This window comes from Puma concolor, chromosome D4, assembly GCF_028749965.1.
Source record: "Puma concolor isolate L17-30 chromosome D4, mPumCon1.1.hap2, whole genome shotgun sequence".
Taxonomy (NCBI): domain Eukaryota; kingdom Metazoa; phylum Chordata; class Mammalia; order Carnivora; family Felidae; genus Puma; species Puma concolor.
The window spans coordinates 45,735,898-45,760,712 of record NC_141679.1 but is presented as its reverse complement, the minus strand read 5'-3'; the positions used below and the strand labels follow the sequence as shown (position 1 = coordinate 45,760,712).

The 24,815-nt window shown below is 43.3% G+C and overlaps 1 protein-coding gene across 4 annotated transcripts in view; it reads right to left on the bottom strand.

Moving 5' to 3' along the window:
- Positions 1–21,651, bottom strand: part of FOCAD (focadhesin) — a 317,812-nt gene extending 296,161 nt beyond the window's left edge. For 2 of the 4 annotated variants that reach the window (XM_086685394.1, XM_086685397.1), the window contains exon 1: positions 8,735–8,961. The gene's annotated coding sequence lies outside the window, so the exon portion shown is untranslated. Of the gene's footprint in view, positions 1–8,734; positions 8,962–21,538 lie in introns of those variants that run through there. The other 2 variants (XM_086685396.1, XM_086685393.1) reach the window with 2 other exon arrangements.
- Positions 21,652–24,815: the final 3,164 nt, after the last annotated feature.

Genomic DNA, 24,815 nt, shown 5'->3' with positions numbered 1-24,815 from the left:
TACCTTTAAACCATGCAAAAACTTCTTCCATTTTTAAGGAGAAACATAACCATTAAAATTTTCCCATTTAGACTCCCGGGTAAAGTTTACACCAAAATAAAAGCTCTCACTCTTGAAAAGAATTGTGTAGACTGATTACAAGTTAAAAAGCAACATTTTTCTTGATTGCTGCAAAGTGACCATTCAACCTCAGTTCTTATTTTCCATGAAGGCCAAATTACTAAATTCATGTAGAATGCAATAGTTACAGTTTAGTTATTTTAACCTGCATTCTTAGTGCTAGTGAAAGCTGAAGATCAAATAAGCACAAGAATTTTAGAGGAAGATAGAAAATTTCCCCACTGTTAACTAAGTCAATGTAGCCTGAAATAAAGTAAATATGGCACTGGGGGCACCTGGCTGGCTCAGTCAGTAGAGCATACAACTTCTGAGTTGAGGTCATGAGTTCGAGCCCCACACTGGGTGTAGAGATTACTTAAAAATTTTTTTGGAAGTATTATTTATTTATTTTGAGAGACACACAGCGCGAGTGGGGAAGGAGCCGAGAGAGAGGGCAAGAGAATCCCAAGCAGGCTCCGCACTACCCGCACAGAGCCCAACGCGGGGCACAAACCCATGAAACCACAAGATCAGGACCTGAACTGAAACCAAGAGTTGGACACCCAACCAACTGAGCCACCCAGGTGCCCCAGAGAGTAAATAAAACTTTAAAAAGATAATAGTGCACTGGGAAGCAACATCCTTCACAGCTTTATCACAATCTCAAATGGTCATCATTCACTTATTTCCGCTGCCTCTTTCTACCCCCGCAGTGGATGGCAAACTCTTGCAGGAAGGGACCTGGTCTCTCTTTTTGACCACTGTGACCCCAGCATATAACAAGTACCTGTTTAATACAGATTCACTCAGGGGCGCCTGGGTGGCTCAGCTGGTTGAGCAGCTGACTTCAGCTCAGGTCATAATCTCGTGGTTCATGGGTTCGAGCCCTGCATCAGGCTCTGTGCTGACAGCTCAGAGCCTGGAGCCTGCTGCAAATTCTGTGTCTCCCTCTCTCTCTCTCTCTCTCTCTGCCCCGCCCCTACTCATGCTCCATCTCTCTCTGTCTCAAAATAAATCAAAACATTCAAAAAAAAAATTTTTTTTTAAACTGATCCTATTGGGTCTGCACAGTAACTCTGAGGTAGATATTATTAACTCCCACTTCCCACATGAGAAAACAACATCTCAGGGAGGAAGTAACTTGCCTGAGGTTATACAGTGGTATTAATAGCCAGGATATTGAGTTTTACCATGTGCCAGGCAGGCACTGTCGAAGCCCTTTATGTGTCTTCTCTCATCCGATATTCAAAATAACCACATGACAGGACTACTATTATTATCCACATTTTCATATGAAAAACCAAGTGAGGCAAAGAGAGGTCAAAATTAATTGCCTAATTATGTAAGAAGCTGAGCACAAATATGAACCGTGCAATCTGTCTCCGAAGCCCACGTTCTTAACCGCTACCCTACAAAGGACAACTGATGCAGAGTTTTTTTTCAAATTAAGATAATGCATTAAAGCACTTTACTCACAACCAGGCACATAACGAACACTTCAAAATGTTGGCTATTATTATTCTTAGTCTGAATCCAACGCCTTGTTTTTTCTACTACATCTTGCTGCATCCCAGAGAATCTAGCATCTCTTTAAAACAAAACAAAACAAAACAAAAAACCTGTTCCCAAAGTAGTTCATCAGCACATGCAAACAGCTATATATCTTTGTATATATTGCAATCCACCCTGGGTGTGGCAATTGCTTTAAAATAAAATCATTTTTGGGGCGCCTGGGTGGCTCAGTCGGTTAAGCGTCCGACTTCGGCTCAGGTCATGATCTCATGGTCTGTGAGTTCGAGCCCCGCATCGGGCTCTGTGCTGACAGCTCAGAGCCTGGAGCCCGTTTCAGATTCTGTGTCTCCCTCTCTCTCTGCCCCTCCCCTGTTCATGCTCTGTCTCCCTCTGTCTCAAAAATAAATAAACATTAAAAAAAATTTAAAAAAATAAATAAAATAAATCTTTTTTTTAATGTCTATTTATTATTTGGAGAGAGAGACACAGTGTGAGCATGGGAGAAGCAGAGAGAAAGGGAGACACAGAATCCAAAGCAGGCTCCAGGCCCTGAACACAGTGCCTGACACGGGGCTTGAACTCACAAACCGTGAGGTCGTGACCTGAGCCAAAGTCGGACACTCAACCGACCGAGTCACCCAGGCACCCAAAAATAAAACCTTTTGGGGCGCCTGGGTGGCTTGGTCGGTTAAGCGTCCGACTTCGGCTCAGGTCATGATCTCACGGTCCGTGAGTTCAAGCCCCACGTAGGGCTCTGTGCTGACTGCTCAGAGCCTGGAGCCTGTTTCCGATTCTGTGTCTCCCTCTCTCTCTGCCCCTCCCCTGCTCATGCTCTGTCTCTCTCTGTCTCAAAAATAAATAAAAATATAAATAAATAAATAAATAAATAAATAAAATCTTTTATTAATTTTTTTTTTTTTTTTTTTTTAGAGAGAGAGAGAGAGAGAGAGAGCACACGCAAACAGGGGTGGGGGCAGAGGGAGAGAGAATCTAAAGCAGGCTCCACACTGTGTGTGAAGCCTGACATGGGGGTCAATTCCACGATCCTGGGATGGTCACCTGAGCTGAAATCAGGAGTCGGGATGCCCAACCAACTGAGCCACCCAGGAGCCCTCCAAAAAAATCTTTAAAAAAACCGGAGGCATCCCACGCAGAGCACAAAACACAAAAACGATCAATATAAACCGACCCTCATCCTGTATATTTCTTGATTTTACATTTTCATTTCATCACTGACCATTCAGTTCAAGTCCAGTGAGCATCTAACAAAAACAAAGATTGGCTACTCTTGTCATGGCAATGAGTGTGTGGATCTTTCATTAGGTCCATGCAAATTCTTTTTTTTTTTTTTAATGTTTATTTATTTTTGAGAGACAAAGCATGAGCAGGGGAGGCGCAGAGAGAGAGAGGGAGACACAGAATCCAAAGCAGGCTCCGGGCTCCAAGCTCCGAGCTGTCAGCACAGAGCCCGATGTAGGGCTCAAACCCACGAACTGTGAGATCATGACCTGCACCGAAGTCGGACGCTTAACCGACTAAGCCGCCCAGACGCCCTGGTCCATGCAGATTCTTACCAGTGATATCAAAACTTCCATATTTACACTTCCCTTTTGTTTTTTGTTTTTTTTTAGCAAGCACAAGACAGTTTATTAAAAAACCATTTTCCATTTTTAAATAAATAGGTAAATATTCGTTGAAACAGATGAAAGCAATCCTTTGCCCAAACGCTTGCTCAAACACTACCCCACAGGCACAGACGGCCACACTTCCGCAAAGGAATGCTTGGCTGGCAGGTGGCCCCATCATGTGACAGTTCAAAACACAGCTCCGTGAGACAGAGAGAAATTTCCGTATGGATGAGGTCATTTGTAAGAACACAGAGTTTGCAACCATGGTGGAATGTTCGGGAAGAAATGTCCAGAAGAAAAAGACCACACGGAAGCCACGCCACGTCCCTTCTCACTTCCCGCGGCCGTCTCAGAAAACAGGGTGAGGACTACATCACCTTCCAGACAAGGACAAGAAGAGGCTGAGATGCAGAGCTGGGCTCAGGCAATTTCTAACGTCCCTTCCAGCCCTGTGAGGACTGTAATCCGTCCTCAAGATGGAGAAGACCTTCTCGTTCTGAAGGGGCTAGCTGCTATGGGATCGCAGCTGTCCCTGCTCAGACACTGGCGAAGAAGGCTGTCGAACAGGAAGGGCTCCTCTCTGACCAAGCCTGCTGCATTATTCCCCTGGACTTTTCTAGTTTTCTTGAGAGAAACAGCTGTGTCTTGCTCACCACTGCTGGGCCTGGGGTGCAATGGGCAGTTAGTAAAGTGGTTTTCGACTTGCTGTGTTTAGCACAGTAGCTAATACACAATACGCTCCAAAAAAAAAAAAAAGAAAAAATGTTAGAATCAGAATTCTGTTGTTTATTTTGCTTTCAGATCAACTTTCCAAAACAGAAAGTGAGAAATACAGAAGGATCTGTATCTTTCTCACGAATTAGACTCACGAAACGAAGACCAAAATAAATTAATAAGAGCCAGAAGTAGAAAAACATATTTGTGAACAGTTTTCTTCTTCTTCTTTTTTTTAAGTTTGTTTATTTTGAGAGAGAGTGTGTGGGTGGGTGGGGCAGGGGCAGAGAGAGAGGGGGGGAGAGAGAGAGAGAGAGAGAGAAAGAGAGAGGATCCCAAGCACTCTCTGAGCGCTCAGCTCAGAGCCCGACGCAGGCCTTGATCACGAATCCTGAGATCATGACCTGAACCGAAATCAAGAGTCGGACAGACGCTCAACCGTCTCAGCCACCCAGGCGCCCCTAAACGACTTTATCTCCGAATTAACATGGCAACCGGAAGTCACTTACCAACACATTTAGGGTTTGAAAATAATTCACTCTCCTTAGCCACATCCCTTCCCTGGCTTTTTTTTTTTCCACTGAGCAAATAACTTTTGTAGAGATAGTATCACGATGAACCAAGTCCAAATCCTAAATCAGCAGAACCCAGATTAGTGATATTTTATTACACTGTTATTCATTTTGATACATTTTCTTAAATAAAAAAAAAAAGGTCAAAGAACACATGCAAAAGCTCACAAGACTGGTTCTTCACTGTTTCCAGCTGAATCTAACAGAGCTGGAAAATGGGTCTTTGTTACTTGAATACATCATAAGTTTTACTTGAATGCTTCAGTCGACAGCTATTGTCTGTTATAGCCACGTCCTTAGTCTGCTATGTATTACAACCCTTTAGAAACCCGCAGTATCACCTCTGCGTATTTCCCACTAGGGGTAAAAGGCGCTTTAAGCACGTAACTACCCAAAGAAGTAACATTTACTAATTTTCTATTCCACAGCTGGCATTATTCACGGCTGTTTTTATTTGTAGGGTGCTTAATAAGCAGATACCAGTTAACCTTCACAACCATCCCGAGCAGAAGACCTTTAGTAAATCATTTCACATTGGCCTGGAGACACGAAGCCCCATATGCAAGAATTAGAAGAGGCTCCTGGAAAAAAAAAAAAAAAAAAAAAACACGCCGATGTCCAGTTGGCAGAATACGGTATGTAGAATGTCCCTGATAGTTCATTTCAAGATCATATTTAGGGGCTCCTGGCTGACTAGTCGGTAGCACATATGACTCTGGCTCTCTGGGTTGTAAGTTCGAGCCCCACGTTGACGTAGAGATTACTTAAAAATAAAACCTTTACCAAACAAGTTATACTTAAAGAAGAGGAGGAAGAGCAGTTGGAGGAGCAGGAAGAGGAACATGTAGCTCCTCATGGGAATTTTTAGGGGGTGGGGGGGAGGAAGGGGCAAGAGGGAAAGAGAGAATCTCAAGCTGGGTCCACCCTCAGCACTGAGCCTGACGCAGAGCCTGATCCCACGACCCTGGGACCGTGACCTGAGCTGAAATCAAGAGTCAGACGCTCGATCCACGGAGCCACCCGGCATCCCCAGCATTTCTTTTTTCTCAAGTTTACAAATTTTCAAACCGATACATGCAATTTTTATAGGTACAGTTTCTAGGAAACTTTTCAACACCGTGGGGGAAATAGATGACCGACTAGATGAACAGCAGCAGCAGCTCTACAGACCGGCAAACTCACAATAAAGCCACTGTTCAAAGAGTGTCATTTCAACCTCAAAGACCATTTTTGCCTCTCGGCCCAAATGCAGACACTAGGAGATCACTCCCAACCTGGCTTCCCTCCGAACTGACGCACAGGTCTTCAAAGCCGCAGAAATAAGGCAGAACCAGCCTGGTGCCCGGGACCACAAGAGACTCCCCAAGGCCCACCCACCCAACTGAATCCCACAGGGAACTTGGCACAATAAAGCTGAAAGTCTAAGGTAGGTCAAAACGAGCCCACTTTGTTATGGGAGTGGGCAGTCAAGGTGCTACTGACTGAGCATTTGATCTGATGTTTGGCACTTCTTGGCTACCTCCCTCAGGGTGGCATGTAGGTCTTCAAGTCCCATTCACTCCCCATTTCAAAAGTATAAGAATACAAAGAATACAAAAGGGGGAGGCGCCTAGGCGGCTCAGCGTCAGACTCTGGATGTCCGCTCAGGTCTCGATCTCACAGTTTGTGAGATCAGGCTCAGCATTTGGCTCCGTACTAACAGTGCAGAGCCTACTTGGGATTCTCTCTCCCTCTCTCACTGCCTCTCCCCCATGTGCACCCGCTCTCCCTCTCTCTCAAAATAAGTATTAAAACGCCAGAAAAGGATACGATAGGGTTAAACAAGACCATCTTCGGCGTAAAGTTATTCATTGATCTAAAAGATAAGCTACGGAATATGCAGATAAAATACTGATTAGGTATGAAAAATACATTTACAAAATTTTAATCGTATAAGGAAATGCTTATGGTAGAGTGAAAGAAAGAAAGAAAGAAAGAAAGAAAGAAAGAAAGAAAGAAAAAGGGGCGCCTGGATGGCTCAGTCAGTTAAGTGGCCGACTTCGGCTCAGGTCATGATCTCACAGTTCATGAGTTCGAGCCCAGTGCCAGGCTCTCTGTGCTGACAGCTCAGAGCCTGGAGCCTGCTTTGGATTCTGTGTCTCCCTCGCTCTCTGCCTCTCTCTCTCTCTCTCACAAAAAGTGAATAAACATTTAAAAAAATTTTTTTAAAAAGAAAGAAATTTTATGGGGCGCCTGGGTGGCGCAGTCGGTTGAGCGTCCGACTTCAGCCAGGTCACGATCTCGCGGTCCGTGAGTTCGAGCCCCGCGTCAGGCTCTGGGCTGATGGCTCAGAGCCTGGAGCCTGTTTCAGATTCTGTGTCTCCCTCTCTCTCTGCCCCTCCCCCGTTCATGCTCTGTCTCTCTCTGTCCGAAAAATAAATAAATGTTGGAAAAAAAAAATTAAAAAAAAAAAAGAAAGAAATTTTTGCAAACAATCATGAACATAACCAAGTTTAAAGTATATATATAAAGTATATATATAAAGGATTAAGGAAAAAAGTGAATATGCAAAAATGTTAACAAGTACCCTTCTGGATAATAAGATGACAGGTGATTACCACCTATCATATTCCTCCTTGTATTTGCTACATTTAATTCCCCACCTCCCCTGTAATTGGCATACATTGCTTTTTTTACACTAAATAAAAATCACTAATTCTCTTCAAATAAAACCATAAGGTCAGTTTTGGGGTCTCGATAAAAAAAAAAATAGTGATCTCAGGGTTCATGACTGGCTCAGTCGGTGGAGTGTGCAACTCTTGATCTCAGGGCTGTGGGTTTGAGCCCCACACTGGTGTAGAGATAACTTTACAAAAATAAAATAAAATCTTTAAAAAAAAGTGGTAATGTTATCGATTCACTTCAAACCACAGTCCTTTATCACTGTCTGCAAGAGGCAGTTTCACCACAGCACACAAGATAAAAAAGTCTCACTTGATCCAATTACACTGCTTATTAAGAGCTATTTAATGAGAAAGTCACACCTTTGAGTTATTAGAAGCTCTAATGGTCCTGCAGAGTTCCAAACAAGTAAGCTAACAGAATTACCTTGGATTCTAAGTTGTTTGCCAGCAAATGAATCCATCTGTCCCTGAAAAAAATTAAGTGTTCCTCCAGTGTGTTCAACTTTCTCCAATCTCATGTTAATCAAGTAAGTTAGCCTCAGGTGAGAGAGTAGGTATTTTTTCACCACGCTACTGTATAATAATGGACATGATATCCAAGGAAATGCACATAACTTCTCATGTACCATGTGAGGAGTCCGGACACATGCAAACGCCCAGGATTCCATCAGCACAATCAACGTGATAGACATGCAACACCTTCCGTGTCTTGTATCCTTTTGGTTGGGTATGGTTGTTAAAGACAAACTAACATGAGATCTACTCTATCGGATTTGGGGGGGGCGCCCGGGGGGGCTCAGTCGGTTGAGCGTACGACTCTTGGTTTTGGCCCAGGTCACGATCCCGGGGCGGCGGGAGCGTGGAGATTGCTGGGGATTCTCACTCTCTCCCTCTGCCCCTCTCTCCTCTCCTGCTCTCTAAAAAAAAATATATAAGTCAAAAGTCAAAATAAAATAATATGTAAAAAAAAAATTTTTCTTTTGAAGTTCACAATACCATATTGTTAACTACTGGCACTGTGTTTCAACAGTAGCTCTCTAACACTTATTCGTCTAGCCTATAACTGAAACTTTATAAAAGCTAGGTTCTTTCAATTGCTAAAATTACAGTACAAAGAGTTTATTTCCTTTTAATTTTCCAAATGCATATACAACATAACACCTCAAAACAACTACATCATCAATAGATAAATTTTAGGACACTCCATTCATTCATTCACCCATTTACTGGCAGAGAGAGGGAGACGGAGAGAAGAAGAGAGAGGGTGAGCCAAGGAAGGTCACAGAGAAAGAATCCCAAGCAGGACCCACACTGTCAGTGCAGAGTCCGTCACGGGGCTCTAACTCACAAACGGGGAGATCATGACCTGAGCCGAAAGCAAGAGCCACTTACCCCACCGAGCCACCCAGGCGCCCCTTTAGGGCAGTCTTATATGTTTGGGCATCTGTCAAAGGATAAAGAAAGACCTTTCGGGGAGAGTGACATTTGGACAGAGACCAGAAGGAAGTAATGAACATTCCAGACAGAAGGAACACGAAGCACAAACCTTGAGGTGGAGACATGGTTAGCAGGTTTAGGGAAGACCGAAGACACCAACGTGGTTGGTCCGCATGAACAAATTGGGCAGTGGGAGAGCAAAGAGTGACCAGGGGCCCAGATCTTGTAAGTCCCTGCAGGCTGCCGTGAGCTTTGGGGTTCCTCAGTGAGACAGAAGAGTCCTACAGGGTTTGGGACAGGAGGATGTCAGACTCGACTGTCATTTCTAAAAGATCATTCTGGGGGCGCCTGGGTGGCGCAGTCGGTTGGCGTCCGACTTCAGCCAGGTCACGATCTCGCGGTCCGTGAGTTCAAGCCCCGCGTCGGGCTCCGGGCTGACGGCTCAGAGCCTGGAGCCTGTTTCCGATTCTGTGTCTCCCTCTCTCTCTGCCCCTCCCCCGTTCATGCTCTGTCTCTCTCTGTCCCAAAAATAAATAAACGTTGAAAAAAAAAAATTAAAAAAAAAAATAATAAAAAAATAAAAGATCATTCTGGCTTCTCTGAAGAAGTAAACCATAAACAGGCAAGGATGGAAAAAAGAAGAGACCATGAGGAGGTTCCAGCAATAATCCGGGGAGAGAAACCACATTGCCTCGGAGAACAGCAGTAGCAACGGGGAGAAGAGGTCAGACTTTCCATATATTTTGACAAAATGTGCAAACGGATTGGATGTGGAAGGTAAGAAGAGGAAAGGAGGACACCAAAGGTTTCAGGTCAGACAACCGAAAGAGGCAGTCGTCTGCTGCAATGCAGAAGACTAAAGGTAGGCTTTTGGTACCAAACTATTTTCGGGCCTGGGTATCTCTTTGGTGTTTTATGGAAAAGACCTTGGAACAGATTCTGGCTCTTACCCGAGGAAATCCGTGGCTTCCTCTTGCAAGTACTTTTGTGATCTGTTTTTTTTCAGAGGTCTGCTTAGCCAGAATGTTCTTCCACATCCAGGCTCTTTGTTCTTTGGAAGAGGGTCATATTCTCAAATCAATGGCACGGAATACCTGAACTTTAGTCACCGAATAGCAGCCTCTTCACTTTGAGATATAAATCGTAACATTTTTGCCAAATGATTACCACCCTCGTATTACTGCCACCTCCAGCCTGTCCCATAGTTACCATTTCCCATCAGCATTTTTAAAATTTTTCTTAAATGTCTATTTATTCTTCACAGAAAGACAGCGAGCAGGGGAGGGTCAGAGAGAGGGAGGCAAAGAATCCAAAGCAGGCTCCAGGCTCTGAGCTGTCAGCACAGAGCCCGAAGCGGGGCTCGAACTCACGAACTGTGAGATCATGCCTTGAGCCAAAGTCGGATGCTTAACCGACTGAGCCACCCAGGCGACCCCCCATCAGCATTTTTTAAAACAGTTGATCACTTTCTGCTTCTTGAAACACCTTCTTCCCTTAATGATCAAAGATGCCACAATTCCTGGTTTTTCTTTCACCTGATGCCCCTTTTCTTTTCCCTTCCTGGTTCTTTCTTTTTTTTTTTATTTTTTTTTATTTTTTTAAATTTTTTTTTCAACGTTTTTTATTTACTTTTGGGACAGAGAGAGACAGAGCATGAACGGGGGAGGGGCAGAGAGAGAGGGAGACACAGAATCGGAAACAGGCTCCAGGCTCTGAGCCATCAGCCCAGAGCCCGACGTGGGGCTCGAACTCACGGACCGTGAGATCGTGACCTGGCTGAAGTCGGACGCTTAACCGACTGCGCCACCCAGGCGCCCCGCCTTCCTGGTTCTTTCTTATCTCTCTGACCTCTTAACATTGGAGTGCTCCTGGGCTCAGTGTTAGACCTCACGGTCCCTCAATCATATCATTCAGTCTTTAATAATGGTAATAGTCAGCTGCAAAATTTATATTTTTAGCCTGAACCTCGTTCCTTGAAATGCAGACTCTGTGTATCCAGATACGTACCCAGTGTTTCTATTTGAATGACTAATAGAAAGCTCAAATTCAAGTCCTGATTTCTTGCCTATACTTGCTTCATCTGTGGTCTTCCCCATCTCTGTTAATGGAAACTCCTTCTTTTCTATGACTCAGGGAAAAAACCTGGGTGTCATCCTTGACGCTTCACTTTCTCTTACAATCCGCACATATGTCTAGAATCTTCTCACTACTTCTCATTACCTACCATTCTCACTCTAGTGTAAGCCCCCCATTGTCCGTCCTTGATGTTCTAAGAGCCTCTATATTGGTTAGCGATTACAACCCACTTCTGAAATTTAGTGAGGCAAAGCAACCATCACTTATTAGTTTATGATTCTGGGGTTGGCAATTTGGGTTGGGTTTGAAGAAGAGAGGGGGTACTTCTTTTGCGAGTCTTGTCTAGGCTCACTCACGTGGCAAACGGGGACCGGTAGGTTTGGAGGCTTCTGCTGGGATGGCTTGTCTCTCCTACATGTGTTACAGCAAGCTATTCCATGCTTCTTAACGTGGTGGTCTAATGGAAGCAAGGCAAGAGGAAGCTACGTGGCCTTGAGACTAAGAAATCCCACTTCCCCTGCTGCTGATTAAAGCAGTCACAGAAAGTCCAGATTCAAGGGGATGGAGAAATGGATTGCCTCTTCCTGAGGGAAGCAACAGAGTCACTTTGTAAAGAAATGTGCATATAGGAAATGGGAAGAACGTGGGGCATTTTTCGCAACCTACTGTGGTCTTCTAATTGCTCTATTCTGTCTTTGCCCACTGAAATACTGTCAGCAGAGCAGCCAGAGTGATTATTATTATTTTATATATTTTTATTATATATTTAATTACATATATTATTATGCATTTATTATTATATATAATTATATATTTAACTACATATATTATATATATATTTAAATATATATATATATATATATATATATATATATATATAAACTTTATTCATTTATTTTGAGAGAGGGGGGCAGAGAGAGGGAGACAGAGAATCTCAAGCAGGCTCCACACTCTCAGAGTAGAGCCTGATGTGGGGCTCAAACTCATAAACTGTGATATCATGACCTGAGCAGAGATCAAGAATCAGATGTTCAACCGACTGAGCCACCTAGGCACTCCCAGAATGATTATTTTTCCAAAAAAAGTTTTTTTACTGTTTATTGATTTTCGGGGGCGGGGAGGGGGGGGTGGTGGGAGACACAGAATCTGAAGTGGGATCCAGGCTCCAAACTGTCAGCACAGAGCCCGACACAGGGCTCGAACCCACAAACCATGAGATCATGACCTGAGCCGAAGTCAGACACTTAACCAACTGAGCCACCCAGGCGCCCCATAGAGTGATTATTTTTAAAACACTTACTAGATTTCTCTTCTGTTAATATGTGTCACTTTCGCAATATGTGTCACTGATAACTCAGTAAAGTTGGGGCAGAAATGCTGATAGGTCAGGTTAAGAGGTGAGGATTGAAAGAGAGACCTTTGGATTTAGCAAAATGAAAATCAGAGTCACTTTGAGGAGAGCAAATTGTTTCAGGGTGTGAGGGAAGCCAGATTACAGTGGGTTTGAGGAAGAAAGAGAAGAAAGTAAATGGACACATAAGTTTCACCATAAAGGGGGAAAAAGAAATTATGCGGCAGCATAAGGGGGAAATGGGATGAAGACAGGTATTTTTTTTAAGGATTTAGTTTAAAAAAAAAAATTTTTTTAAGATTTTGTTTTCCGGAGGGGTGCCCGGGTGGCTCAGTTGGTTGGACATGGCAACAGCACTCTTGATTTCGGCTCAGATCATGATCCCAGGGTCATGGGATCGAGCCCCACATCCAGCCCTGCACTAAGGGCGGAGCCTGCTCAGGATTCTCTCTCTCTCTCCTTCTGCACCTCCTCCCCCACCTCTCCAAAATAAAATAAAAATTTTAGTTTAAGTGTTTATTTAAGTAATCTCTATACCCCATGCGGGCCTCAAACTCACAACCCCCGCATCAAAAGTTGCATGCTCCTGACTCAGCCAGCCAGCCACCCCTTTAAAGACTTTGTTTTAGGATTTTGTTTTTAAGTAATCTCTACACCCAGTGTGGGGGCTCGAACTTACAACCCCGAGATCAAGAGCCACGTGCTCCACCGACTGAGCCAGCCAGGCACCCTGAAAAGGTAATTGTTTTAAGACAAGAGAAATAGGATGTTAACATACTGAAGGGAATAACCCAGCAATGAGGGAAAAAAGCAATTTTGCAGGAGAGAAATTGGAGCCAAACCTCTGAAGAGGTAAAACGAACAGGATCTTATGCATGAGTGAGGAAATGTCCTGAGAAACACAGACTGCTCCATGGGCCTCGAGGCCCTAAGATAACAGGAGGGAAATCAGAGGTAGATGCATGTATGCCCGCCTCCCAAATCCATGGCAGTCGTCATTAGTATCGAGGCATTTTTTACACCAGAACGAACCTAAAATGGTCAACATAAGCTTCCAGGCGTCCTAACAATACCGGAGAACTGGCACGTGCGATGAAAAGCGTGTTGGAAGTCAAGACAAATGCTTCAAAGCCAGACAAACGCTTCAGAAAAACAGGGTCAGCCTCCCTCACACCCAACGCTTCCTAACCTGCCTTCCTCTCCAGTAAACAGTCCTCGCTTTTTAGACTCTGATTCCATGGTTAACAAGTTCTGTTATTAGATGCTCAACATCTTCATTAGATGCTCCCCTTACTTCTTTTTAAAGTTTATTTTGAGGGGCGCCTGGGTGGCTTAGCTGGTTGAGCGAACGACTTCGGCTCAGGTCATGATCTCACAGTCTGTGAGTTCGAGCCCCGTGTCGGGCTCTGTGCTGACAGCTCAGAGCCTGGAGCCTACTTCGGATTCTGTGTCTCCCTTTCTCCCTGCCCCTTCTCCACTCATGCTCTCTCTCTCAAAAATAAAACAAGAACATTAAAAAAATTAAATTTACAGTTTATTTTAAGAGAGGGTTGGGAGAGAGAGCGCACTCTCTCGCTCGCTCTCCCTCTCTCTCTCTTCCTCTCAAGACGAAGCACGAGCAGGGGAGGAGCAGAGAGAGAGAGTGAGAATCCCAAGCAGACTCCACAGGCAACACGGAGATGTTCCCCCTACTTCTTAGGCCGAATGGAAATTACACTTTCCTTCTTTGGTGGCCATTTCGGTGAAAGTTAATCATTCTGCCAAGCTCCAAGGCCCAGAAGAAGCCTGACCTTTTAGTCTCATACCTGTGAGGTCATGCCATCCAAGTATCTTCATGTCCCATATATACTAATCACTACTATAGGCGATCTTAAAACTCAGAAACCATAGTCCGGCTCTCCACCCTGGGTAACCATGGTCTTCTGGGGCCCATTTCTAAGTCAGTGATTCATCCAATACACCAGTCTCATTATTCTTGAATATCTCCATATCACCTCCATTTCAGCCATCTACACCCCTGGCCAATTCCTACATTCTATCAGCACCCTAAAATCTTAAACTCCAATATTCTTCTCTGATTCCAGAGTACTTCTATCAGCTATTTTCCTTATACCCTTTATACCTTATACATGCGCACCTCACCCAGACTTCTAATCCCTTGAACCAATATTTTCTATCAATCTCTCAGCCTCCTCTTGGCTTGGTCATGACCTCGACGCAGTCTAAACCTCATGTTTCAACACTTCTACCATTGTCTTACTAATACTTTGAGCTCCCTTGCATTCCTACCATAGGTAGATAACAAAATCCAAATACTGGTTCATTCCAACTATACATAATGTCTGGTTCTATTGAATTTTGCTACAGAAAGTTGTACAATTATATGAACTCGGAACGCTGCAAACTAATCATTCTTGCCTATCTGGTAGACCTTCCTAAAACCTCTAGACAGCACTCTTCCATCCTCCGTGGTATTTCACAGTTGTCCATTCTCTCCTTCTGAAATCCTCGATGCCCTTGCCTTCTAGAGCTCCACTGTTCCTTCTCATTCTTTTTCACTGGATCATCTTCCTTATACGGTGGTACTTCCCAGAGTTTCTTTTTTGCTTGCTTCTTTCTTATCCTACAAACTCTCTTAGGTATCTACATCTATCCGCACACTGTTTTAACCATCACCTATATATTGATAACATCTTCATTGCTATGCTGCCTAAAACCACCTCCTCCTTCCCAGACCAGTACTGCCAACTGCCCACAGAACAGCATCAAATGTGTGACCTAAAGGCATATCCAAGACTGATCTTAGTTTCTTGATAATCCTCATGTGATTCCTACCTTGGGAAGCCATAAACCTAGGAGGCATCCTTAACTCCATCCACCTTTTCCTCATCCCACACATCGAACTAGACACCGCTTTCATCATCTTAATAGATCTTGGGTCCATCCTAGTCTCTCAAGCCCCCCTGCATCATTTGGAGCTCTATCACACTGCGCTTTCACCAACGGGCCTTGCTCCACTACCATTCATTCCTCGCCTTGCCACATGAAACTGATCTTAACTTTCTTCAACTTAAAATCTCTTACCCATTCAGGACACATGCACCCCCATGTTTATAGCAGCACGACCAACAATAGCCAAAGTATGGAAAGAGCCCAAATGTCCATCGATGGATGAATGGATAAAGAAGATGTGGTATAGATATACAATGGAGGATTACTCAGCAGTCAAAAAGCATGAAATCTTGCCATTTGCAACTATGTGGATGGAACTGGAGGGTATTATGCTAAGTGAGATTAGTCAGTCAGAGAAAGACACAAGTCATATGACTTCACTCATATGAGGACTTTAAGAGACAAAACAGATGAACACAAGGGGAGGGAAACAAAAATAATATAGAAACAGGGAGGGGGACAAAACAGAAGGGACTCATAATTATGGAGAACAAACTGAGGGTTGCTGGAGGGGTTGTGGGAGGGCGGGTGGGCTACATGGGCGAGGGGCACTAAGGAATCTACTCCTGAAATCATTGATGCACTAGATGCTAACTAATTTGGATGTCAATTTAAAAAATTTAAAATAAATTTTAAAAAATCTCTTACCCATTGGATCACCACAGCCTCAAGGATAAAGGTCAAAATGTTTAAAACGGTAGGGAAGAGGGCTTTTCATTATATGCTCTTTGTTTATATATTAAACCTCATTTCTCTATCCACCCCTTAATACGTGAAGAGTCTATGTTTTGTCTCTCATCTGTCAGTCTGTTCTCACTTCTCCCTTGGGCCCAGAATGTTTATCCTCCGTCCTCACCAACTAATTTCTACTTGCTTTCAAAATTCAGTTCAAGCAAACAAGCCTCCAGAAAGCCTTCTCTGAAGCTCCTGAAATCTCATATTCAGTTTCCCCCCTCTGCCCTCCAGTATGCTATACATGCATCTAATTGTAATATTCTTCTCTGTAGTTTGGCCCTCTCTGTGGCTTCCACACAATACTTTTCAAGTTCTTTGAAGGAAAGTTAGGGACCCGGGACCAGAGCAGATACTCTTTGTTGAACTGGAAAAAAAAACAAACAAACAAAAAAAACAAACAAAAAAAAAACGACCCCGAGAGTCACATGCTCTACCAACTGAGCCAGCCAGGCACCCCAAATAAATACAGTATCTTTAATATCAATGACTCTAAAAATTCCATTTACTTAAATGTTTCAACAATACCAAACTTTTTTTTATTTTTTTTCAAGTTCTTTTATTTATTTTGAGAGAGAACACCGAGCACATGAGAGGGGGAGGGGCAGAGAGCGAGGGAGAGAATCCTCAACAGGCTCTGCGCGGTCAGTGCAGAGCTCAATGTGGGGCTCAAACCCACGAACCGCGGATCACGACCTGAGCTGAAGTCAAGACGGACTGAGCCACCCAGGCACCCCAACAATGCAAAACTTTAATAAAAAGTTTCTGCCACTCCCTCCATGTGTCTTAATATCATAAACTAACACCTGAAGTTTTGATTATATAAACCAACCTGTTCAATGATCATTAAATAAAGTAAAAGATACAGTAAATTCTGAAAGCAGCTAGGCCAAAGAAAAAGGTTTTAAAGAGAGGAAAGAAAAGTACACCGTGGCCGTGAGAAAACCTGGTAACAGGGGTGCCTGGGTGGCTCAGTCAGTTAAGGGTCAGGCTTAGGCTCAAGTCATGATCTCACGGTTCATGAGTTCGAGCCCCCCATTGGGCTCTGTGCTGACAGCTCAGAGGCTGGAACCTGCTTTGGATTCTGTGTCTCCCTCTCTCTCTCTGCCCCTCCCCCACTCACACTCTGTCTCTTTCAAAAATAAACATCTTTTAATGTTTTTTAAAAATTTAACAAAAAAAAAAAACCTGGTAACAAAACTAGAGTTACAACATTCACAATTATGACGTTTGTTCAACATGTTTATCAGCCAAATTAGCAAGCCTTCATTTATTTAACCAAAAACAGATTAAAGGATAGAATCTAATGCACTGCAAAGAACTGAAATCTTCAGTTCAGAACCTTGGATGGAATGCTTCATTGGTCTCCAGGCAAAGGAAAAGACAAATCTCTAAATAAATAATAACAGCTGACTATCTTTGCAGTTCGGATTCTCAAATTCCTTGGGCCTAAAGAAGTATTTTCCCTATCACGAACAACAGAAAATTGCACAATATTTAATATCAAATTTTTTGAACATCTTCAAAATATATAAAACTAAAGTAACTCAGTCTAATTGAATAAAAGCCAATATAAATTTAGCAAAATTTAAAAATCATAACTGCAATGTTATTACTTCCAATAGGACTTGAAATAGAATAAAAATTATCAGACCAGGAGTGCTTAGGGGGCCCAATTTATAAAAACAACAACGTTCAATCTATTGTTTGAAACTAGATGGGATCTTCCATATTGCTTGAAAGTTTGTTTTAAATAACTTAATTTTTTTTTAACATTTTTATTTATTTTTGAGAGACAGAAAGAGACAGAGCATGAGTGGGGGAGGGGCAGAGAGAGAGGGAGACACAGAATCAGAAACAGGTTCCAGGCTCTGAGCTGTCAGAGTCTGACGCTGGGCTCAAACTCACAAACCATGAGATCGTGACTTGTGCCAAAGTTGGATGCTCAACTCACTGGGCCACCCAAGCGCCCCTTGTTTCAAATAATGTAAATGGGAGGGGTGCCTGGCTCAGTTGGTTGATTTCAGCTCAGGTCATGCTCCCAGGGTTGTGGGATCGAGCCCCACATGGTGAAGCCCACTTAAGATTCTCTCTCTCCCCCTTCTGCCCCTCTCCCTTGCTCCCTTTCTCCCCTGCCCCTCCCTCTCTCTCTCTCTCTCTCTCTCTCTCTCTATATATATATATATATAAAATAAAAATGTTTTAAAATAATCTTTCAAATGTTTTAAAAATGTTTTAAAATAATAAATGGGAGAAAAACTGATGAACATCCCTTGTCCTATCAGCTGAGCAAATCTCACTTCCTATCATGTAGAGATAGTATATACTACCTTCATCCAACTTATCATGAATTGCAAATCACAAACTTACACTTACATAACTATACTATATTTTATTATACTACTCATCTTTAGACCTGTAGTACTTTTTTTTTTTTAATGTTTGTTTATTTTTGAAAGAAGAGAGAGCACGAGCAGGGGAAGGGCAGAGAGAGATGGGGGGGTTGGGACAGAGGATCCAAAGCAGGCTCTAGGCTGCCAGCAGAGAACCCAATGTGGGGCTTGAACTCACGAACCATGAGATCATGACCTGAGCTGAAGTCAGACACTAAACCAACTGAGCCACACAGGCGCCCCTAGATCTGTAGTACTTCTTCAAAAATATATAATATAGGGGCAATTGGGGCGCTCAGTCAGTTCAGCATCCGACTCTTGGTTTCGGCTCAGGTCACCATCTCATGCTTTGTGGGTTCGAGCCCCATGTGGGGCTCTGTGCTGATGGTGTAGAGCATGCTTGGGATTCCATCTCCTTCTCTCTCTCTGTCCCTCCCCCACTCACGTGCACATGTACTCTCTGTTTCTCAAAAGTAAATAAACATTAAAAAAGTAAAAATAAAAAAATAAAAATAAATTTAAAATGTACAATATAGATTTCACATCTTCTAAAGAAGCATGTATTGCCCAGATGTACCGTGATCAAAGTTGAAATTACCACTCTAGGTTTCTTTTTTAGGAACCATAAACAGATGTCCATTGATAGATGAATGGATAAAGAGGATATGGTACATTTTATTTACACACACCAGAATATTACTCAACCATAAAAAAGAATGAAATCCTGTCATGTGCAAAAATATGGATGGACCTAAAGTGTTTTATGCCAAGGGAAATAAGTCAGAAAAAAGACATTGTCTGATTTCACTTATATGTGCAATCTGAAAAACAAAATAAATGAACAAAACAGAAACAGAGTCATAGATACAGTAAACAAACTGTTACCAAGGAGGAGAATGGGGGGGGGGGGGGGGGGAAGTGCACAAAATAGGTGAAGGGGGTTAAGAAGTACAAACTTCCAGTTATAAAATCAGTAAGTCATGGGGATGTAATGTACATCATAGGGAATATAGTCAATAATATTGTAAGACCTTTGCACGGTGACAGATGATAACTAGACTCACGGGAATTTCATAATGTATAAAAATATCAAATCACTATGATATACACCTGACACTAATAGGATACCATATGCCAATTATACTTCTATTTTAAAAAAATCAAGTTTTGATATAGACTCACCAGTAATCCTGACACTAGTATTTCCTTACCGTTCTTCCAAATATAGTTATATTTGTATTTTTCATTGTGTTTTTTTCTGCTCAAATTTTAAACTAGAAAAGTCTCCACTTGGATTTTTTTTCCCCTCAGTTCTTGCATTTCTCCTCAATCTTCCCATCTTGATCTGGTCCATTTCTAGAACTAGAAAGTTCTAGAAATTTTGCAAAAGCAAAACTCTGAAAAGTTGTATTTCCTTAAACTTTCCAAATCCCTAATAGTGACATAAACAATTTAATTCACATAATGGCTTGTGAATAACATCCAAAAAATATCACAAGGCTATGAATATCATGTCTCAGAACTATTTTAGAAATCATTTTTTCACCTGCAAGAAGGCCAAACGATTTACCTATAAGTCCCATTAACCAATCAGCAAATAAAAAACTATTGTTCTATCTCTGTGGGCATTTTTATTCTCAAACTAATGATTTATTTACCTTTGGGTTATCAATTCTCAAGTGGAAGCAGCAATCAATTGAATTCCAATAAATTTCAGCTTGATAAAATACACGTTAACACAGAGATGACATTGATAGATATTAACCAGGTGATGGTAACTACCTAACATTTAACCAAGTAAGCAAATAACCAAGGCAGACCTTGGTTTTAGCTACCACTAATCTACCGCTGCAACTCAAAGTACTTTGAAAATTGCATACTTATCCAGTTGTCTTTATATCATACCTTTAAGCATAACATTAAGAAGCTCCTGATTATTACATTTCAAAATTTAGATGAGTCATAGTGCTTTGTATGCAGGAATTGAATGTGAACCAAAATTGTAAATATGCACCTGCTTGCTAATCAAAAAGTAAATGTGGGCAGATTCAGAAAGATTAAAGCATATAACCATAAAATACATTCTGTGTTTTAAAAATGGTCACTTCCCAACCATTAACACGGTTCAGTAAACATGTCGATGCCCCTCCTCTCCTTGAACATTTCAAAATTACAGAATACTTCTAATTCCATCCCCTCACTTTACACACAGGCACCTAAAACCTAGGGTCTTTCATAGTACAGGAAGCAATATTACAGCACCTCTAGTCATCATGGCCTGAGGCTTCCTAGAGGTGAAAGTAAGAAAAACTGAATGAGGTCTCAGAAGAGCTCTATCTTACCATATAGAATCATGAGCTTCTGTACCTAAATCTGGAACCTGAAACTGAACCATCAACATCAACAAAAAAAAAAACCTACATCTCAAATCTAGACAATAAAACTGGCAGATACAATGGGGGAAAGGCAGGGAATGCCATGTTAGTTTCTGACATAAGACCCTAACCATTAAGGAATTCATCAAAAAAAAAAAAATTGTCAAATGGATGAATGAACGATTGCATGATACTGGATAGGATGACTTCACTGATTGCAGAAGCACCAATTTCAGGAACTAAACTGAAGGACCATGATGATGCCATCGCTGAAATTAAAACTCATGGTGCAACACACAACTCGTACGTGCAACACAACGGCAAGTCTCTGCAAATCTCCGCATAGGTGTTGTAGGCATTTCAAAACATATATATACATATATATGTTATTATTATTATTTTTTTTTTTTTAGGTAATTCCAGCAAGGGAAGACAGAGCCTGAGAATCAGGAGGTCTGAAAACAGGCCCTGCTCACCCATAAGCCTTTGCATTGAAGTGGACTGGATCTGAATGAGTCACTGGTAATGAGGAGACCGTCCCCGTCCCCTCCAGGCCCACCTCCCGGCCAGAAAGGAAACGACCCAGAATCCCCTGCACTGCCTTCAACTGGGGAACCGGTCAGGGAAGAGTGGAAGAACTGCAACCTGCTGCAGGTTAAGTATGCAAGGATCGCGCTGATCGGTTTCCGAGTCAAGATCCTGCTGAGCCCCCACCGCAAGCACCAGAGCCGGCCCCACCCAGGCATCGCGGAGCTCTCTAACGCAGAAGGCCTAGTCGTCCAGGAGTTCAGAGCCCAGACAGGAAAGGACGAGGACAAACGGCAGAACCTGTCCTATTCCTGGCCACCCACGCCCTGGTGCGGCCCTGCCGCCACATGCTCCACTGCCCCATCTCCCAGCACAGCCCCAGGCCTGCAGGGCCTAAGCCGCCCTCCACGCCAAGCTGAGACAGGCCACAGGCGAGTGCGATCCTGCGGCCTCTGAGCAGGGGGCAGCGGCCCGCAGCCGGCCGCCTGCCACCCCGCATCGCTTACCTCCCTTCTGCCACAAGCTCAGCCCCGCGCCGGCTGCCTGACGTGGCCCGCCCCGCCGCCTCGAACGTCTGGGGGCGGGGGCTACGGGGAGAGAACCAATGGACTGCAGACTGCGAGCGCCTGCCGCGCCTCCTCCGGCTCCGGCCCGCCCCTCCCCGCTACGTCGCACGCATGCCCAAGGCCAAGGCCGCGCACTGCGGCTGGCGGGCGGCGTAGGCGGCTGGGTACTTCTCTGCGGGAGCCCGCGGGCCGGAAGAGCCGCGCCGGCAGGTGGGGGGCGTGGGGTGGCACCGCAGCGGGGATTAGCCTACGAGACAGCAGATGAGAGGAACTCGCCTGGAGATGCCACTGCAGCGTGCCCGGGTAGTCCTGTTGGCCGCCTGCCCCTATGCAGCTTTTGACGATGCAAAGCAGCTTTGGAGATTGTGTTTCTCAGGAACAAAAAATAGTCCCGAGAGCATGAAGGATTCGGAAAATTTATGCAAGCAGCCGACTTGTCACGTCGTTCTTCCCCCTGTAGCTGCTGCCTCGTATTTTTACTTCCTTGGCCGACACCGAGCACTGCCGCTCTCAGTGCTACACTGGTACATCCACCTGTTGGATAGTCCCATAGGACGTTATAGCCTGGGTATTTCTGCTCGGTTACTCGGGGGAGAGCAGGAACGCCTAATTGTTACTATTTTTGTCTAACAATTACTGAATGTCCACCTGTGCGTGAACAGTCGTTTTCATAGAAGATTAAATGCCGCACACAGTAGAACAGAAGCTGAAGGAGGCAGCAGAAAGAAAAAAAAAAGGTTATGAAGGAAGAATTCTAGTTGTGGAAAAATTATACACAAGAGTTAAGACAAGTTGCTCTAGAGAACCTGACTTACCCAGCAGTTTCCAAACTACCTTCAGAAGTAGGTATGTATATAGGGGCACTTGGGTGGTGGCTCAGTGGGTTCAGCGACTGACTTAGGTCATGATCTCGCAGTTGGTGAGATTGAGCCCTGCCTCCAGCTCCTCCTTGGCAGCACTGAGCCTGTTCACTGGAGTTCTCTCTCTCTCTCTCTCTCTCTCTCTCTCTCTCTCTCTCGTTTAGAACATTTTTTTTAAGAAGGTATATATAGAAGTGGGGAGCTTTTTAAAAAATACCAGTACCGGGGTCCCATCACTAGAAATTGTCTATTTAATAGCTCTGCTCTGAGTCCTTGGCATTGGTACTCTTAAGCTTCCAAAGTCATTTTATGCTGACAAGCACAAAATCATTCGTAGGAAGGATTTGGTTCCCTGTACCCCACTTTAGAAAAGTAATTCTATACCACAGGCCATTTCAGTTCTCTCGTGCATTCTGGAAGAATATATCTGAATTAATTTTGAAACTACTAATATATTCAATCTCTGTTATCCACTGAGAGAAGTAGTTGTATAAGGTTTATCATTGCCTTCTTGGTTTTACAGAATTTGATATGGTAACCTTGAAAATAAACTGGCAGTTATTTTACCAGCCGAAGATGGGTTTATTCAGGAATAGCAGAGAATTGCAATCCAGGACATGCAAGCTACAGCAAAACCATAGGCAAGTCCAACAAACAAAGGAGAGGAATATTATTTTATGGAGAAGAAGAATGAAATCCAATGAAAATCCATTGGAGAAAAGCAAGCGTTCAGGGTGATGCTGGTTTCTCATTGGCTGAGTTGCAGGGGTAGTTCATTTCTTATAGGAAGTGCAAGGTGCATCCTTTCCTGGTTGGGGCCTGTAATGGACCATTCTTTCCTGTCTAGGATTCTTCTGTTGGCTCTGTAATTGACATTGAGTGGTATGGCTTTTGCTACCAGTCTCCTCTTCAAGTATCCCAAGTCCACTCTACTGAGGTTTTCCTTAATTAATTTTCACAGTTGTTATTTTCCTTCAGTCTTAATAATTCCAAATGCATCAGCATTTCTTTAAGACCATTTTAATTTTAATTACCCCCCCCCCCCCGTTTAAGCCATTTTAACTCTTTTATTTTTTAATTTTTTTTTTAATGTTTATTTATTCTTGAGAGAGAAAGAGAGACTGAGTGTGAGCAGGGGAGGGGCAGAGAGAGACAGAGACACAGAATCCAAAGCAGGCTCCAGGCTCTGAGCTCTGAGCACATAGCCCAACGCAGGGCTCAAACTCACGAACTGTGACATCATGACCTGATCCAAAGTAGGACACTTAACCGACTGAGCCACCCAGGCGCCCCTAAGCCATTTTAATTGTTTTTTTTTAATTCTTCTATTCCCTTGGGTTGCCTGGGTGGCACATTCAGAAGAGCATGTGACTCTTAATCTCAGGGTCATGAGTTCGAGCCCCACATTAGGTGAAGAGATTATTTAAATAAAACTTAAAAAAAAATTCTATTCCCATGTTTCTTGAGACGCATTAGTCAAAGTTATAAGTGAACATTAACTATGTGAACAGCACTGTTCTAAGTAAATCAACTCATTTAATCTGCAAAACAACTTATGAAACCAATAGAGTTATTACCTACATTTTATAAATAAAGAATGGTAGGCACAGAATGGGGAGCATCTTGACCAAGAACATGCACCTACTTAGTGGCAAAACCAAAGTTGGAATCCAGGCACTCTGACTCTCAAACAGATGTACTGTCTCTGCTGTAGAAAGGCTGGCCTTTAGGAGTACCTGAGGAAATGCCCTTTAAAAAAAATTTTTTTTAATGTTTGTTTATTTTTGAGAGACAGACTCTGAAGCAAGCTCCAGGCTTTGAGCTATCAGCACACAGCCCCATGCAGGGCTCAAACTCCTGAACTGTGAGATCATGACTGGAGCCAAAGTCGGACGCCCAACTGACTGAGCCATCCAGGTGCCCCAGCAAATGCGTGATGTAAGTCAGGGCACCTGGGGGGCTCAGTCAGTTGAGTGACTTCGGCTCCGGTCACGATCTCACGGTTCGTGGGTTCGAGCCCCGCATGAGGCTCACTGCTGTCAGCCTGTCAGCTCAGAGCCCACTTGGGATCCTCTGTCCCCCTCTCTCTGCCCCTCCCCTGCGTGTGCTCTCCCAAACAACAAATAAGTAAATACTAAAATAAAAAAAATAAAGAGTGATATAAGTTAGTATGTGATTTTTCCCTTTTTTTTTAAATGTTTTTAATGTTTTATTATTTATTCTTGAGAGAGAGAGAGTACAAGCAGGGGAGAGACAGAGAGAGAGAGGGAGACACAGAATTCAAAACAGGCTCCAGGTTCCAAGCTGTCAGCACAGAGACCAGCTCGGGGCTTGAATTCACAAACCTCGAGATCATG